The following is a 15,418-nucleotide window of genomic DNA, read 5'->3' as shown; positions in this document are numbered from 1 at the left end:
CCCAGGCCAGCCAGAGGCAGGAGACTCGCGGCAGGCAGCCCAGACTCCACCCCTGCCCTGTCACTGTCTGCCACTGGTTTGGGACAGGCTCCTGACACCACACTGGTGTAAGACTGGAAAATTCTGTTGTCTGTACAGAAGAGAACGAGACTCTGATACCTCAAAGGCCAGAAGTGCACTGCATGGTTTCAGGATGTTGCAGTGAACTGGCAAGGAGCTGGTAAAATAGCGAGAAATCTAAAAAAAAAATTAAAAATAGATTTACACAGACATACTGAGAGAGTGAGAAAACAGTTACGAGGGCAGGAAAAATGGAGGCTCGTGATAGCCTGGCAGGTGCTGAGGATTTGGCGTGCGGCCACATAGGAAGCTGCCCCGGGTGCAGGCAAGGACTCCAGAGAATGGAGAGGGGACTCCTGCTGGGAAGGTCTCTGCTGTCTAGGTGAGTGGTTGTTTTCCCAGGCTGAGTAGGAGTGACCAGGAAAGACAATGCTGGAATCCATAGGTGTGGCAACCAAGATAAAAGAGGCTGAAGAGGAAGTTCTTCCATGCTTGGGGGTATAGCTCAGGGGTAGAGCATTTGACTGCAGATCAAGAGGTCCCTGGTTCAAATCCGGGTGCCCCCTCCTAACTTTTGCCCATTTGACTTGACCTTCCTGTTTACTACTTCCTGTACAATTCTCTTCCTGTTTACAGCTACTTCCTGTATAGTTCTCTTCCTGTTTGCTGTTACTTCCTGTACAGTTCTCTTCCTGTTCACTTCCTGTTGTCTTTTTCCTGGCACAGTGGTCTCACTCTGCATGTTTCCGTTTTGTGCGGAGATCCCCATGCAAGGTTACTCAGCAAGTCTATCCCAGAATCACTTACTGTTTATTAAACTGACAGATCAGCCCTAGAAATATGATTTTTGGGCTGAGGGGTGGCGGTGGAGGCTGGAGAGGCACACTCTTCTGCTTACCTGAGAAGTATCCTCAGTGGTTGTCCAGCCCTGTGTAACTCTCCCAACTTTCTGGGAGATTATTGGGGCTCACAGCCCTGTGTAATTCTCATAATCTCCCTGGGAAGTTATTTGGGATCACAGCTGTGTGTGATTCTCACAACATCCGGGGGGCAGATGGCAATGATTTCCATGGAGCTGCTGCCTGCAGCCAGGACCAAGGGGATTGGGGAGGCTTTGGATGTAGAGACCAGGGACGTCGATAAGGGAAATAGACCCTTGATCCCCCCAATGATGAGGGAAATAGGCCTCTGGTTTCCCACCTTCATCACCGACAGTCAAGGAGTCAGAGAAATAGGAACTACCAAAAACAGATGTTATTCCTGACTACGAGATGCTCACAGGACATGCTTGAGATACTCCTTCTCCTTTGGTCACAGAATGAGCTCAGAATTCCTTGGGGTGGTCCAGACTCTGCTTTATATACTAATGTGCTGGGGAATTTCTGCTTCTGTCCTCTCCTGCCAGCTGCCTGAAAATGCCCCGTATGTCAGTAGAAGATATTTGATAAAATGGAACTCTTCCTTTTCTTCGGGGCCCAGTCTTCGGAGCATGAGTTCAACTGGGTCTGTCCTGGGGCCAGAGAGACAGCACAGCGGGTAGGACATTTGCCTTGCACACCGGGGTCCATCCCCAGCATCCCATATAGTTCTGAACGCCACCAGGAGTAATTCCTGAGTGCAGAGCCAGGAGTCACTCCTGAGTGTTGAAGAGTGTGACCCACAAAACAAAAAGACAAACACAAAGAATGCATTGGGTCTGCGGTGACAGACAGTGCTCTCTCACTTCTCCAATGTGCAGCTTGGTTTTCGCGGACTCTGTGGAATTTCCACAACAAGGTGGGCATGGGCATTGTGACATTACAGGAATGGGGCCTGTGAGGTGGGGGTCCAGCCCACAAGTGCATCAAGCTCAGGTTCAGGAGAGACACTCATGGGGCCTGGGGCAGTGGCGGCTGACCTCAGAGGCCCTCTCCAGTGCAGAGGCCTCTGCCCACATGGAGTTTTGCTGCTGAATGTGGTAAATAGGTCTTGTGGCTCCAGTGTCCTCTGCTACACTTCCTGCCAGGGGAAGAAGGGGTGTCCCCAGAGTCCCTCAATCCTCCTGATCCTTGCTCTCCTTCCCATTTATTCCCCACCTCTTCTCTTCCTTGGCCTCTTGTGGCTATTTCCCTTATTTCCTCCGGCATATGACCTTGTTTCCGGTCACCACATATGGTCCCCTGGGGCTGCCAGGAGTGAACCTGAGAACTGCAGGGTGTGGCCTCCAAATCCAAAACAAACATTTGGGACTGAAACGATAAGACATCACGTAGGGCATTTGCTTTGCCCACAGCCAACCCAGCACTGCATAAGATCCCCCGAGCACCACCAGGAGTAATTCCTGAGTGCAGAGCCAGGAGGGACCTCTGTGAATCGTCAGGTGTGACCCCAAATGCAAAACAAACAGTTGCCCGACAGAACCCCCTCTCAGAGTCTGGGCAGCCTGGGGTGGTGGCTGCAGAGCTCAGGCAAGGACCACAGATTCCCCCGACAGCAGAACTGAGAGGAGAGGCATTGAGGTCCCGGGGAGGCCCTGTTTTGCATCGCAACACGGGACCACGATGGCCTGATGGCCTCGTCTTTCTCAGCGTACAGAAGCAGCTTCTGTTTCTTGGATAACACACATGGCTGACCCACCCTCCATGTGGGCTATGGGAAAAGGCTGCAGGCAAGGTGGTGGGTGTATAGGCTTGTTTTTTGGTCCCATTTGGGGCTAAAGACAGTGGAAATCCAGCTGATTCTTTGGGACCAAGGATCCCCAAGGCTCTGGATAGTGAGGTGGCCAAGAATCTGATTAGGGAGACTCAGTGGAGGCCCGGCATTGTGACGGAGCAGCTGCCTGTGCTGGGCTCCTTCCCTGCAGCCAGCATCTGTGCAGTAGCCCCGGGGACATGGTGCTGGCTCCCCTTTCGGAAGGATGTGTAGGGTAACATTACTTTGTCCTTCTTCCACAAGAAGCTTAGGTTTATCTGGTTACACCCATCAATCTGGTTACACCCATCACAGTGCTCCTGAAGCAGTTCCACTTCCATTGTGTTTATCTGTAAACAGTCTTCCCTATGCTCTCCTTCCCACCCAGTTAATCAGCTTTCCCCTTAATCAGACTTTGTTAATTTGTAAGATCAGTTTCCCAGAAATCTATGATTTTATATGTATGAGTGAAATATTGCCTTTCTCCTCTCCTTATGCCTTATGAACAGTTTACCTTAAAGTAATATCCTTTTTGTATAGATACAGGAAGACCGTTAACATCATGCTTTGTAACTTAGGATTTGATTGGCTTTGAATATTATTCACTCCCAGGCATCTGCTTTCTCGACTTAAGCCTCAGTTGCCCTTAGTTCCTAACACCCCAAAAGCAGGGTCCCGATGAGGGACTGAATGGACCCTCATTCAGGGTCCCTCATCGGGTGAGCTACCCTGGCAGCGAAATGGGCCAGGCAAAAGTGCCACGATTCTTTTTTTTTTTTTTTTATTTATTTATTGAATCACTGTGGGAAAGGTTACAAAGCTTTCAGGTTTATGTCTCAGTCATGCAAATATCAAACACATTTCCCTTTACCAATACTTATTTTTTCCCATGAAGAACCCCAATAAAACCCCACCCCCCACCCCTCCCCGTCCCTGTGAGGCAGATGAATTCTAGTTAACACTCTATCCGCTTTGATTAGATTGTTTCAATAAAAGATTCACCACTATTATTTAGAGTTTACCCCCCCCCCCCCAAATCAGACATGCTGAAAAAGCATTGTGAAGTGATTTGCTTTCTCCAGCTGGGTTCAAGAATTAAATGTTGGTTTTGGATTTCTGCTATTTTACCTATTGACCCTGGAAGTATGTCTACTGAAAGTCAGATAGTTAAGAAATTGGTTTCTGTGTTCTGGAGTCGTGGCCGTGCTGGAGAGCCGCTCGTGGGGGGCAACTGGTGGCCTCGGTAGGGCGTGAAGGGCGGAGCGAAACGCCCCCCTTCCCATGAGGTTTTAGTCGCCCCCACACTCCCGGCTCATACCTGCTGTCCACAAGGCTCCCATGTGGCCGCCATCTTTCTTTCCAGAGAGGAGAGGGCGAATGGGGCAACACCCTTTCCCCTCCGGCAGACTTGATGGGCTGGATCAACGCATAGTCCGTTCACTTTTCTGCTCCAAGCTGCTGGGTTCTGCATTAAGTCCTTGTGCTTCTGGGGCCATGGCCGTGCTGGAGAGCCGCTCGCGGGGGGCGACTGGTGACCTCGGTAGGGCGTGAAGGACGGACCGGAACGCCCCCCGACCCATGAGGTTTTAGTCGCCCCCACTCCCCCGGCTCATACCTGCTGTCCACAAGGCTCCCATGTGGCCGCCATCTTTCTTTCCAGAGAGGAGAGGGCGAATGGGGCAACACCCTTTCCCCTCCGAGTGCCACGATTCTTAACTATAGGAGTTTGATCATAGACAAATGCTGTCATGATCCAAAGGTAACGACGAGACTAGGATCCTGCTAGGGGTGGGAAAGACTATCTGGCCTGAGCATTGAAGTCTAAGATCGAGATGGCCCTAGGAGAGCAGTTCTATAAGTTTAAGATATTTCTTACTGTATCCATACAAAATGATTTATATTATATATTCTTATATGCTTGTTGGACAAGGAGAGGAGAGAGACACACCCTTGGGATTCCGCTCTAGGGTGGGTCCTCCTGAGAAAAGATCTGTCTTAGGAGCGGCTTTCCCTGAGGCTAAGATTTCTACTCCTATTGATTTCTACCCCTATTGATTGTGACCGCACCTATGTGTAATTGTTCCCCCAATTCCTTTTGGAGAGAGATATAATGAGTCTGTAGAAGGGGCATAGGGAAGCAGAGACAGACAAGAGAGACTGGTATAGATGGAGAGAGGAATGAAATAAACTGCTACTAATACCAACCAGCCTGGCCCTCGTTTCCTTCCTCCGCCTGACCATCGCCATCGACCTCCCAGGGTGGGAGAAGGGTGAGACTACCAAACGCGGGCGGCGGGAGAGATAGAGCCACTGCCACTGAGTGTGTGCCCCCATTTGTGTGAGTTTATACAGGATGCTCCTAATGGTATTAGGGACATGCTGGCAGGATCCAACAGGGCAAGAAGTAAACCAAAGCCTGACAACTTGGAAAATTCAAAGACAGAAAAGCACCCGGAAAGCCCAGGTGTCTGCATTCTCTTCCAACACTGGTGGAATGGGCCAAGTCCCTTAGGTCTGGTCTTCACTGGTGAGAACCACCAGTGGCTCACATACGGATATCCCATGGATAGCTGGTCTAAGAAATGACCATCATGGGTGTGGCGGGAAGGATGAGAAGCCATGGTAATAAGGTCATCTGCATGCAGGCGGCTTGAGGCCAGAGAACTAACAAGGAAGTATCTGGATATGATGACAGCCAGGTGTGGTCCCACAAGATCAGGTACTTATTACACACCTGGATGCAGGTGGGGGTATAGCTCAGGGGTAGAGCATTTGACTGCAGATCAAGAGGTCCCTGGTTCAAATCCAGGTGCCCCCTGCCCGCATTCATTTTTATTATTCATCATACCATTTCCAGCTCTCCCCACCCCTCTAAACCTAGAAGGGGGGAGAGAAGGCAGTGGGGTGTTCCCCCTAAACCCCCAGGTACCTGCAGCCTCTCACAGTCAAGTCTCTGCTCCTTGGGTCTGGGTCACTCTTTTTTCCATGCCATGCATGTGAACCCTCTTATGATGATAGCCAGGTGGACAATGGGGTTCTGTTTTAGGTAGCAGGGGAATGCCAGGTTATTTCTCCTGAGTGTCGGTATATTTTCCAGTGTTTTCTGGAGAAAATAGAACCAATCGGGTATTCTGATGAGTGGCCTGATGACAGAGCTACACAGCTGTGTGTAGAGATGCACACACAGAGGCACCTGTATCTGTGGAGATTAAGGGAGGGCTTCAGGAGATGTGGGAGAATGGCATGCCCTGATTTTCCAGAGCACCAGGCTGGAGACCAGGGAAGAATTGTTGCAGCTTGGGGGCAGAATTACCTCAGTTTCTTTTAAGGCCTTCAACTGATTGGATAAGGCCCACCCTCTATTCTAAGAGCTTTTCAATGTGTAAAATGCTTGTAGGCCATCCGCTTGACCCCGAGTTTGCTATTTACCTATGAATTACATCTCAGGAAATATCTCCAGAAGTGCCCCTGAATGGGCACTGCATTGAAATCTGGATCCTAGAGACTGATCAAGTTGACACAGTTAAGCAGCCCAGTTGGTAATACTATATGCCCATAGGTGAGACTGTGAAGCTGAGTCACAAGCTGAGTGGGCTGTGTGAGCCCACTCTGTATGGCAGGGGGCAGAGGCGTCTGGCCAGTGACTTCCACTGTGGTGGCAGGAAGCTCCCAGCTGGGACCCGCTGACATCATGCTTCCATAAGAGACTTTCATGAGGGACTTTCTTCAGGACCTTAAGCTCCTTAAAACCTGGTGCCTCCAGGGTTCCCATTAGCCCAGGACAAGGTCTTCTTTAATTGTTTCTCTTTGTGTGTGTGTGTGTGTTTGGGGGGGGGGGGTTGGTATTGAGTCACATCTGGCTGTATTCAAGGCTTAACCTTGGTTCTGTGCTCAGGGATCACTCCTGGCATTGTTCTGTGGGGACTTATGGGGTGGGGGCAGGGGTCTCCTCAGAGGACCTCCAGTTACTAAATCAGACTTGGGGAAAGGCGCCTGGACATGTGTGCATGACTCCAGGTATGATGCCTCTGAGAACCTACAGTCCATTGGAGTGACCCTGCACCTGCGGACCTGCCTCCATCAGAGGCTTCCAGAGATGCTCTCTTAGGCTGACTCCCCTTTCTGGGCTACTTCCCCCTCAAGGGCTCACTGTGGGCCCCCAGCAAGGAGACCCTCCAGCAGGGGTGGGGGGTGGGGGGCTCATGAGTCCTGCCCCCTGCTTCTTCTGAGATGCCATGTGCTGCCTTATGGGTGCAGAATGCAGGAAATGCCCCCTTTGGCAATGGACCAGCATTCCAGGTCAGCCTCCCACTCTGGGCTGCCTTGGCCACTGTGCTGGCCACCCTAGAAGGAGGGACCTCTGTTCCCAGCATGTCCAGAGCAGCATCCTCAAGGGGGGGCCCCTGTCCTGTGCAGGCTCTCGGTCGTGACAGGGCTGGATGTGGTCCCGGGCCTCTCCCATGTTTGCCCAGCCTCCTTGGGACTGACCTTTGCCAAAGGCCTCGCCTCTTGGGTTCCGGCTGCTGCTTCAGATCTGCCAGCAAGAAGCAGTTGTGTAAGATCTGGACGGAGGGGGGGAGGAGGAACCATTCTTCCTTCGCAGCAGGAGCTCTGTGTGTGTGTGGGGGGGTGTGTGGTTAGGAACATTGAGGCTGCTGGACCACGCCAGTTTCTGGCTTGGCCACCAGTTCTGTGGGTCTGGGGGTTCTGTAAGGCCCTTGGAGACCCCCTCCCCTCAGAGCACAGCTGTGCAGGGAGCATTGGAAAACCTGACAATACTCCAACTTCTTTCTTCCTGCCACACTTCTTCATGATTTTGTAAGCACCTCCTGATATTTTGTGATAAATTCTGTTTTCATAAAATTCCTCCTGTGGTTTTAGATTCCTGAAATTGAAGATTGGGTGATAGAGTAATTGTTAGCCAGAGAGATTTTAAGAGTTAGACTCTCAGTGGTGGGAATCAGGAACTGACTCAGCATCTTGACTCTTTAATAAATCATTTTTATTTATTATCGTTTAGGTAGCTACGACAGTATTACAGTTTATGGTATTGGTGTAGGAAGTTTTCACTTGAATGAATGTTGTCATGTGTCACTGAATAACCTCAGACTTAGTCTGAACCTTCCTTCAGTGACAGGGAAGGCACTTGTCACCAAGTTGGAGTCGTGTCCCCAGCCAGGGTGGTGCCTGACTCTGCTGAGTTTAGGCCAACTCAGCCAGCTGGGCTGAGTCCTGGTGTGTCAATACAGGTAATAAGAATTAATGACACCACTCAGTCAAGGGAGGGGGCATAGCTCAGGGGTAGAGCATTTGACTGCAGATCAAGAGGTCCCCGGTTCAAATCCGGGTGCCCCCTCATTTTGTCTCAATTCTAGTCTTGAAGTGGACTCTGTATTGCCTACTCCCTCCAGGCCAGAATTCCTAACCATCTCCCCCGCAGCCTGCACTCAGAGCTCCTCTAAAAGGGGTCTCTAGCCCCTGCCGCCCCTCTGCTTCTCACATCTACCTTTCACAGGAGATCAGATCTTCCCAGATGCCTAAGATCTCACAGCCAGCCACTGAGTCTCCATGTCCAGCTGTGTGCTCCTGGGAACCCTCTTGGCTGTGCCCCCCTCATGGGTCGACCAGGAGAGGCATATGTCCCTACACTGGGAGAACTGCTGGGCTGCATGTCAGAGGCACTGGACTTCGCCTCTGTCCGCCCAAGTCCCGAAGTTCCTTTGGAACAACCTGTCCCAGACTCGTGGACCTACCTGCCGCACCCAGACCAGGGAAGGGTGGGATTTGGTGGGACAAACACCAAGGAGGGAAGAGTGAGTAGGTGAGAGTGGAAGAAGTGGGCTGCAGTTCCAAGAAGACCAGCCTGGCCCTTTCTGCTGCTGCCTCTCCTCGGTGAAGAATATTGGGCTCCAGTGAGCAAGAGGAAACTGGGATCCCATTTCAAAGTCGAGGAGTGAGGGTAAGTGGTGGGAGCATCTGTCCTTAAAAGCTCATCTCACTGCCTTGACCTAAAGCGATGATTTCTGACCTTGGTGGTGACATCGGAACACTCAACTGTCCCCTTACTTCTGCTGCTGCGCCTGTTGGCGGCATCACTGCTGACTGACCCTCCTGCACAGCCCCCTGCCTACACCTCACTTCCAGAGCCCAGGACTTTCATGCAAAACCCATGTCTGAGCCCATGGAAGTTCTCTGGACTAAACCAGGGTCCCCCACCAGGCTGTCCAGCATAGGTTCTGCTGTGACGTGTGCTTGGGAGCAGAGGGATGTTCCATGGAAACAAAACTCCCAGGCTCCAGGCAGAACCTCCTCAGAGCTGCCAAGGGACTCTGCACTTAACAAGCTCTTCAGATGATCCCAATGAAAAGTTGAAATTGGGCCTCACCAATGCCGCCCCATCTCACGGGATTGGAAAGAGGCCTAATTAAGAGGCGAGCCCAAGCTTACTCGCCTGATTAATAACAGGTTAGGGCTGGATCCACGGGGCTGGTCTGGGACCCTCCCACTCACTCTGGGGTGAGGCACCACCTGGCCAGCTGCCTGCCTCCTCGGCTTCCATTGCCCACAGGTGAGTCTGTGCAGCCCTGACGGAGGATTCTCTTAAGAAATGACCAAGCTCTTACATTTACACAATGGAGTACTATGTAGCTGTTAGAAAAGACGAAGTCATGAAATTTACATACAAGTGGTACTACATGGAAAGTATCATGTTAAGCGAAATGACTCAGAAAGAAAGGGATAGACATAGAAAGATTGCATTCATCTGGGGAACATAAAGTAACAAAATAGGAAACTAACACCCAAGAATGGCCGAGATTAGTACCAGAAATTTTACTCAATGACCTGGAGGCCAACCACACATGTTAGGGGAAAAGGGAGCTCAGAAAGAGAAGGGAACACCAAATAAAGGATGTTGGGAAGATCCTCCCAGGATGGGAGAAGCATGCTGAAAGTAGACTATCGACCAAACATGATTGCCACTCAATGCCTCTTTTGCAAACCACAGCACTCAAAAGGAGAGAGAGGGAAATGCCCTGCCACAGAGTCAGGGTGGAATGGGGCCTGGGGGGTGGGAGGGATACTGGGATCCGTGGTGGTGGGAAATGCGCACTGGTGGAGGGATGGGTGTTTGATCATTGTATAATTGAAACCCAAGCACAAAAATGTGTAAGTCTGCAACTGTACCTCATGATGTCTCACTATTAAAAAATAATTAAAAAAAAAAAAGAAATGACCAAGCTCTGTCCACCCTCTGTCTGGACATCCCTGTGATCAGCTCATGAGGGCTGGACTCTGACCCATAGACCTGACCTCAGGTAGGACGGCAATACCAGCGTTGTAAAGAGCATCAAGGAGAGGAAGTGGACCAAAAGCAGCTTCTCATCCCAGTGGGCAGCCTGGAGTCCTGGACCAGTCCACCAAAGGCTGCAGCCACGCCCCTCATTGTGATAACTGGGAACATTGAGAGGCTCTCTGTGGCCCGTCAGGGTCCTCGTGCTTCAGGGTTAGAACCAGGATCTGTACTGTCTTCAGTGCAGTCCTGAGTTTCCTGTGTCCCATTTCTCTGAGGATCTGTGGCTTTCAGATCACTCCTGTGTCACGTCCAGCTGTCGTGGGAGTCCCCAGCCCCTGACAACCGTGGGCCATCAGGCTGTAAAGAGTCCCACCCCTAGGGTGAGCCAGGCTCCAGGAGCCTGGTGGCAGAGTCACGGCTGAGACCATCCCAGCCAACAGCCCCTGCCTCCCCCACCAGGAGGAATCCGTCTCCTGCCCCTGTGGAACCCTCTCTAGAGCCTTGAGCATGATTGTTCAGTGCAGCCAGTGCCTGTGTGAGAGTCTCAACTTCTGTGGGTCACTGGTTAGGGATGAAGGAACATTCACAAGAGATCCACTGAAACCAACCATGGGAGGGACAGGTGGGCAGTGCAGCCCCTTGGCAGTGTATAGACATGGGACACAGGCCCATGGAGCCTGGGATGGATTTTGTGCTGGGCAAGTAACCATCTCCACAGCCATGGCCAGGGAATGGACTACATCACTGAGGTCCAATCTTAGGATGGATTTGAGGCCAGAGGGAAAAATCAAATAGGTTCTGAGTACTGGGGCAAAGACTAAACAATTTAAATATTGGGTGAGAGAGAGAGAGTACAGTGGGCAGGGCTCTTGGCTGACCTAGATTTGGTCCCTGAAACCCTGTGTGGTTCCACATTCCCCATCAGAAGATCCTGACCAGAGTCAGAGGAATCCCTGAGCGGCGCCGAGGGTGGCCCCAAAACCAAAATAAAAAGAATTTTAAGTAAAAAAAAAAAGCAAATGACTTGACAGCTATAATGTGTGAACTAATTGGGATTTTAAAAAGCTTCTATGGGTGCTGGAGAGATAGTACAGCAGGAAGGGCACTTGCCTTGCACACAGCTGACCTGAGTTAGAAACCCAGCATCCCATATGGTTCCCTGAGCACCTCCAGGAGTAATATCTGAGTGCAGAGCCAGGAGTGATCCTGAGCATCACCAGGTGTGACCCAAAAACTTTATTAAAAAGCTACTGTAATTATTATTCATCCAAACAACTGGGCATATACACACATGCACACACAGAGAGATTTGTTTATATATGTGAAAACTATGGAACCATATCAAATGGTTCATAATGTGAACTTTAGAAGTTGAATACAACACAATATTGTTCAAGGATTGCTACAAGCTGGTGACAGGCTTGAACATATTGCTCTTTTAGCCTCTGCAAACTCAGCCTGTAGGAGTCACCCTAGCCTCAGATCCTGAGCTCTAGTGTGAAATAGGCCATTTCATCTCTCCCTGAGTGAATGCCTGGATCAAAAGGGGAAAATGAGGGTGACTGAGAGCACTATTTCTGGGAAACACTCTCAATACAAGGATGAGCAAGAGGCGGTGAGGACACGGGCTGGGCTGACAATCTGCTCTGCCACTTGGTCTAGGAAGCTTCTGGAAGCTCGGCTGAAGTTTGTTCTCACCTTAGCAATGAACTTGAAGTTGGGCAGTCACCCTTGCATAGATCAACCACAGTCTGATGAATCGTTCTGGGGTAGCAGCTGAGAAATGGCGCTTCAAGAGACCTTTCAGGTGATTCTTGGGAACATTTGGTATGCGAGGCATCAACTACCGCATCACACGTGGCTCTACCACCACCTGTTTCCAGGGAAACAAATCTGTGCTAGAGGTTCAATCAACAGTAAGAAGTTGAAAGCAGGACCAATTCAACTTGGACGAAAGGGTCACTGCTAGTGTTTCTGGAGTGAATGACACAGGTGATCGTACGAGAGAGACACAGGGCAGGCAAGGTTGCCTGAGCCACACAAACATTTCAACCAGGGGAAAGGTCTTCATGGTATGAGGGATAATGATGTTAAATCCCCGCTTTTAGTTCCATAGGAAGAATTTGAGACACTATAGGCATACAAGGGCTTTAATTTTTTTTTTATTAAATCACTGAGATAGACCATTACAAAGCTGTTCATGATTGGGAATTATGTTACTTTATATTGTGGAATATAAAGTAACATAATGGGAGACTAACACCTAAGGATAGTAGAGGTAAGGACCGGGAAGATCGCTCCATGGCTTGGAAGCCAGCTACACAGGCAGGGGGCAAAGACAGCTGAGATAGAGAAGGGACCACCAAGTAAAGGATGCTTGGAGAGCCCGCTCGGGATGGGAGATGTGCGCTGAAAGTAGACTATGGACTACACATGATGGCTGCTTACTACCAGTATTGCAAACTGTAACACCCAAAAGGAGAGAGAGTAAAAGAGAATGTGCCTGCCACAGAGGTGGGGTTGGGGGGAATGGGAGGGGTGGTGGGAGGGATACTGGGAACATTGGTGGTAGAGAATGGGTACTGGTGGAGGGATGGGTACTTGATCATTTTATGACTGAAATGTAATCACGAAAGTTTGTAAGTCTGTAACTGTACCTCATGGTGATTCATTAAAAATTAAAAAAATATTTTTTTTTAAAAAGGAGCATTACAGACTTGGAATCCACAAAAGCAGGGTTTCCTTATGGGGGAGAGTGAGGAGAAAGGTCGGACCCATATAGTTCCTATATATGTTTAGGATCAGGCGGCTGTGGGCTGTAGAGAACAAGACATGGAAATGGTAATGACCCGAGAGTCCCCTCCCTATGGAAAAGTGTATTAAAGTATTTATGGCCTCGTTAACGGTTGTGGGAAATCTTGAGTATTGAAAGAGAACGAAGTCATTGAAACATAAAGTGATGACTAATTTCAGGTAAAACATAAAAGGTCTTCTATAAGTCTTCGTTTTTAATTAGTGCTATTAATGCATGTTGAAATGATAATCTAAGAAACATTGAAATAGTTCAACCAAAGACTGAGATGGGGCAGAGTCACATGAGTTAAATGTTTTATTCTAGGGGCCAGAGTGATAGTAAAGCAGGAAGGGCTCTTGCCTTGAATGTGGCCAGCCTGGGCTTAATCTCTGGCATCCCATATGATCCTCTGAGCACCAGCAGGAGTAATTCCTGAGCCTGAGCATTTCTGGGTAGGTGACCCCCACAAAATATGTTCATTCTACAGAAAATGATAGAAAATAGTGAATATTACCCTGTCATGGTAACTTAGAGCAGGTTATGAGATATCATGTTATTTTAAATCATGGAGGCAAATAGATAAGAAGAAAGAAAACACGTTTATTTGAGGGGAACAGGAGCAAGAGACAGAGAACTGATTTTCTGTTAATAGCCTAAAAACTAGAGTTAAAAATTATTGTTAGGGGCTGGAGCGATAGCACAGCAAGTAGGGCATTTGCCTTGCACGCGGTCGACCCGGGTTCAATTCCCAGCATCCCATATGGTCCCCTGAGCACTGCCAGGAGTAATTCCTGAGTGCAGAGCCAGGAGTGACCCTTAGCTTCGCCGGGTGTGACCCAAAAAGTAAAAAAAAAAAATTATTGTTTGGCTGAAGGACTGCTCAAATGGCTACTTCAGAGGGTTTTCAGGGTGGAGGTCGAGGCTTAACTCCAACAGTGCATAGTTCCCAGAGCACGACCAGTGGGGAGCCAGGAGCTGTCAGCAGGAATATCCCCACAGCACAGCCTGGTGAGACCTGGGGGAGGAATTTGTGGAGAATCACTGCTGGGTCCTTCCAGCCTGGAGGGATGAGAGGGAATTTATTCTGAGTCTCAGGAATGTGGGGCTGATTGGAATAAAAGGTGCTCAATAGACTCCCATGCCAGGTGTGGGGGTATAGCTCAGGGGTAGAGCATTTGACTGCAGATCAAGAGGTCCCCGGTTCAAATCCGGGTGCCCCCTGCCAGATCAGTTTTTCCTTCTCAGAAAAATGCCTGGAGGGCAGATCTAGGAGTGAGACTAGCCTGGCTCCACATGGGGACAGTGCTTCTGGGCATCTCTGTGACCCCCACAGCTCACAGGTCTCACCTCGAGGTCTGCTCAGCTCCTCACAGGGAGACAAGGATGTGCAGTGTGGCCCCCACAAACCCCACTCCTGGAGCTTGGGGACTCTGAGGGACAGAGAAAGGACTGGGTGTACAGAGGAGTGTGGAGTTATTTTGGAGCCCTGGGAAGACCCAGGCTCAAACTAAAAAGGCAAGGGAAAAGAAGGGGCTCACTGGGTCTCTTCCCCAAGCTCTCCAGTTTTCCAGTAGCTTGGCACACACAAACTGTCCCTGGCGCTGTGTAATCTCATCAACAGCCAAGACCAAGCGACTATGAAATAAAGCTCCCAGAAGAGAGTGACACAGACCTCCTGGAGCACGTGGCCTCATTTGTGGCTGCGCGTCCTCTTACACTCTAGCCCACTGACTACCAAAAGTAGCACACATTTATTTGGTTTTAATATACGAGCTTGTAATCTCTTATATAAGGGCTTAGATGGCTCCAGGGTAAAATACAACAATCTTCACAATCTTCACACACTTTCCTCTTATGGTGGTGGGAAGGTGCACAGTTGTGGAATTGGTGTTTGAACATTATTTGTAATGAATTTTTTTTTTTTTTTGCTTTTTGGGCCACAGTCAGCGATGCACAGGGATTACTCCCGGCTTTGCATTCAGGAATTACTCCTGGCAGTGCTCAGGGGACATATGGATTGCCAGGGATCGAACCCAAGTAGACCGCATGCAAGGCAAGGCAAATGCCCTACCCACTGTACTATCACTCCAGGATCTATTGTGAACAACTTTATAAATTTTTTTTTTTTTTGCTTTTTGTGTCACAACTGGCGATGCACAGGGGTTACTCCTGGCTCTTCACTCAGGAGTTACTCCTGGAGGTGCTCGGGGGACCATATGGGATGCTGGGAATCGAACCCGGGTTGGCCATGTGCAAGGCAAATGCCCTACCCGCTGTGCTATCACTCCAGCCCCAACTTTATAAATTTTTATAAAAATAAAAATTAAATAAAATGAAAAAAGAAAAAGAGGAGGGGCACAGAGACCCTTTCTCTGCCCTCTGCTGACCCCACCGCTCTGAGGCCAGCATCAAGAAGGCTCCTAGGAGACAGGTCTGGCAGCTTCTGAGAGTGGGCAGGGGATCGGTCTGACTCACCCATGACAGGAACTCACAGGGAAAGGTGCTCATCAGGACACATGGGCATGCCGGGGGGCATAGCTCAGGGGTAGAGCATTTGACTGCAGATCAAGAGGTCCCCGGTTCAAATCCGGGTGCCCCCT

The 15,418-nt window shown here is 49.8% G+C and overlaps 5 non-coding genes across 5 annotated transcripts; all 5 read left to right on the top strand.

Annotated features, from left to right (window-relative positions):
* The first annotated feature begins 554 nt into the window (after nucleotides 1-554).
* TRNAC-GCA (transfer RNA cysteine (anticodon GCA)) lies at nucleotides 555-626 on the top strand. Its single transcript has one exon. It is a non-coding gene; the product is annotated as a tRNA-Cys (tRNA).
* Nucleotides 627-5,476: 4,850 nt separating this feature from the next.
* TRNAC-GCA (transfer RNA cysteine (anticodon GCA)) lies at nucleotides 5,477-5,548 on the top strand. Its single transcript has one exon. It is a non-coding gene; the product is annotated as a tRNA-Cys (tRNA).
* A 2,466-nt stretch (nucleotides 5,549-8,014) lies between these two features.
* On the top strand, nucleotides 8,015-8,086 carry TRNAC-GCA (transfer RNA cysteine (anticodon GCA)). The gene has a single exon. It is a non-coding gene; the product is annotated as a tRNA-Cys (tRNA).
* A 5,881-nt stretch (nucleotides 8,087-13,967) lies between these two features.
* Nucleotides 13,968-14,039, top strand: TRNAC-GCA (transfer RNA cysteine (anticodon GCA)). Its single transcript has one exon. It is a non-coding gene; the product is annotated as a tRNA-Cys (tRNA).
* Nucleotides 14,040-15,346: 1,307 nt separating this feature from the next.
* On the top strand, nucleotides 15,347-15,418 carry TRNAC-GCA (transfer RNA cysteine (anticodon GCA)). Its single transcript has one exon. It is a non-coding gene; the product is annotated as a tRNA-Cys (tRNA).

This window comes from Sorex fumeus, unplaced genomic scaffold (assembly GCF_029834395.1).
Source record: "Sorex fumeus unplaced genomic scaffold, SorFum_2.1 ptg000143l, whole genome shotgun sequence".
NCBI classification, from domain to species: Eukaryota; Metazoa; Chordata; class Mammalia; order Eulipotyphla; family Soricidae; genus Sorex; species Sorex fumeus.
Note: the sequence above shows the minus strand (reverse complement) of the source record. Positions and strands in the feature narration are given on the sequence as shown.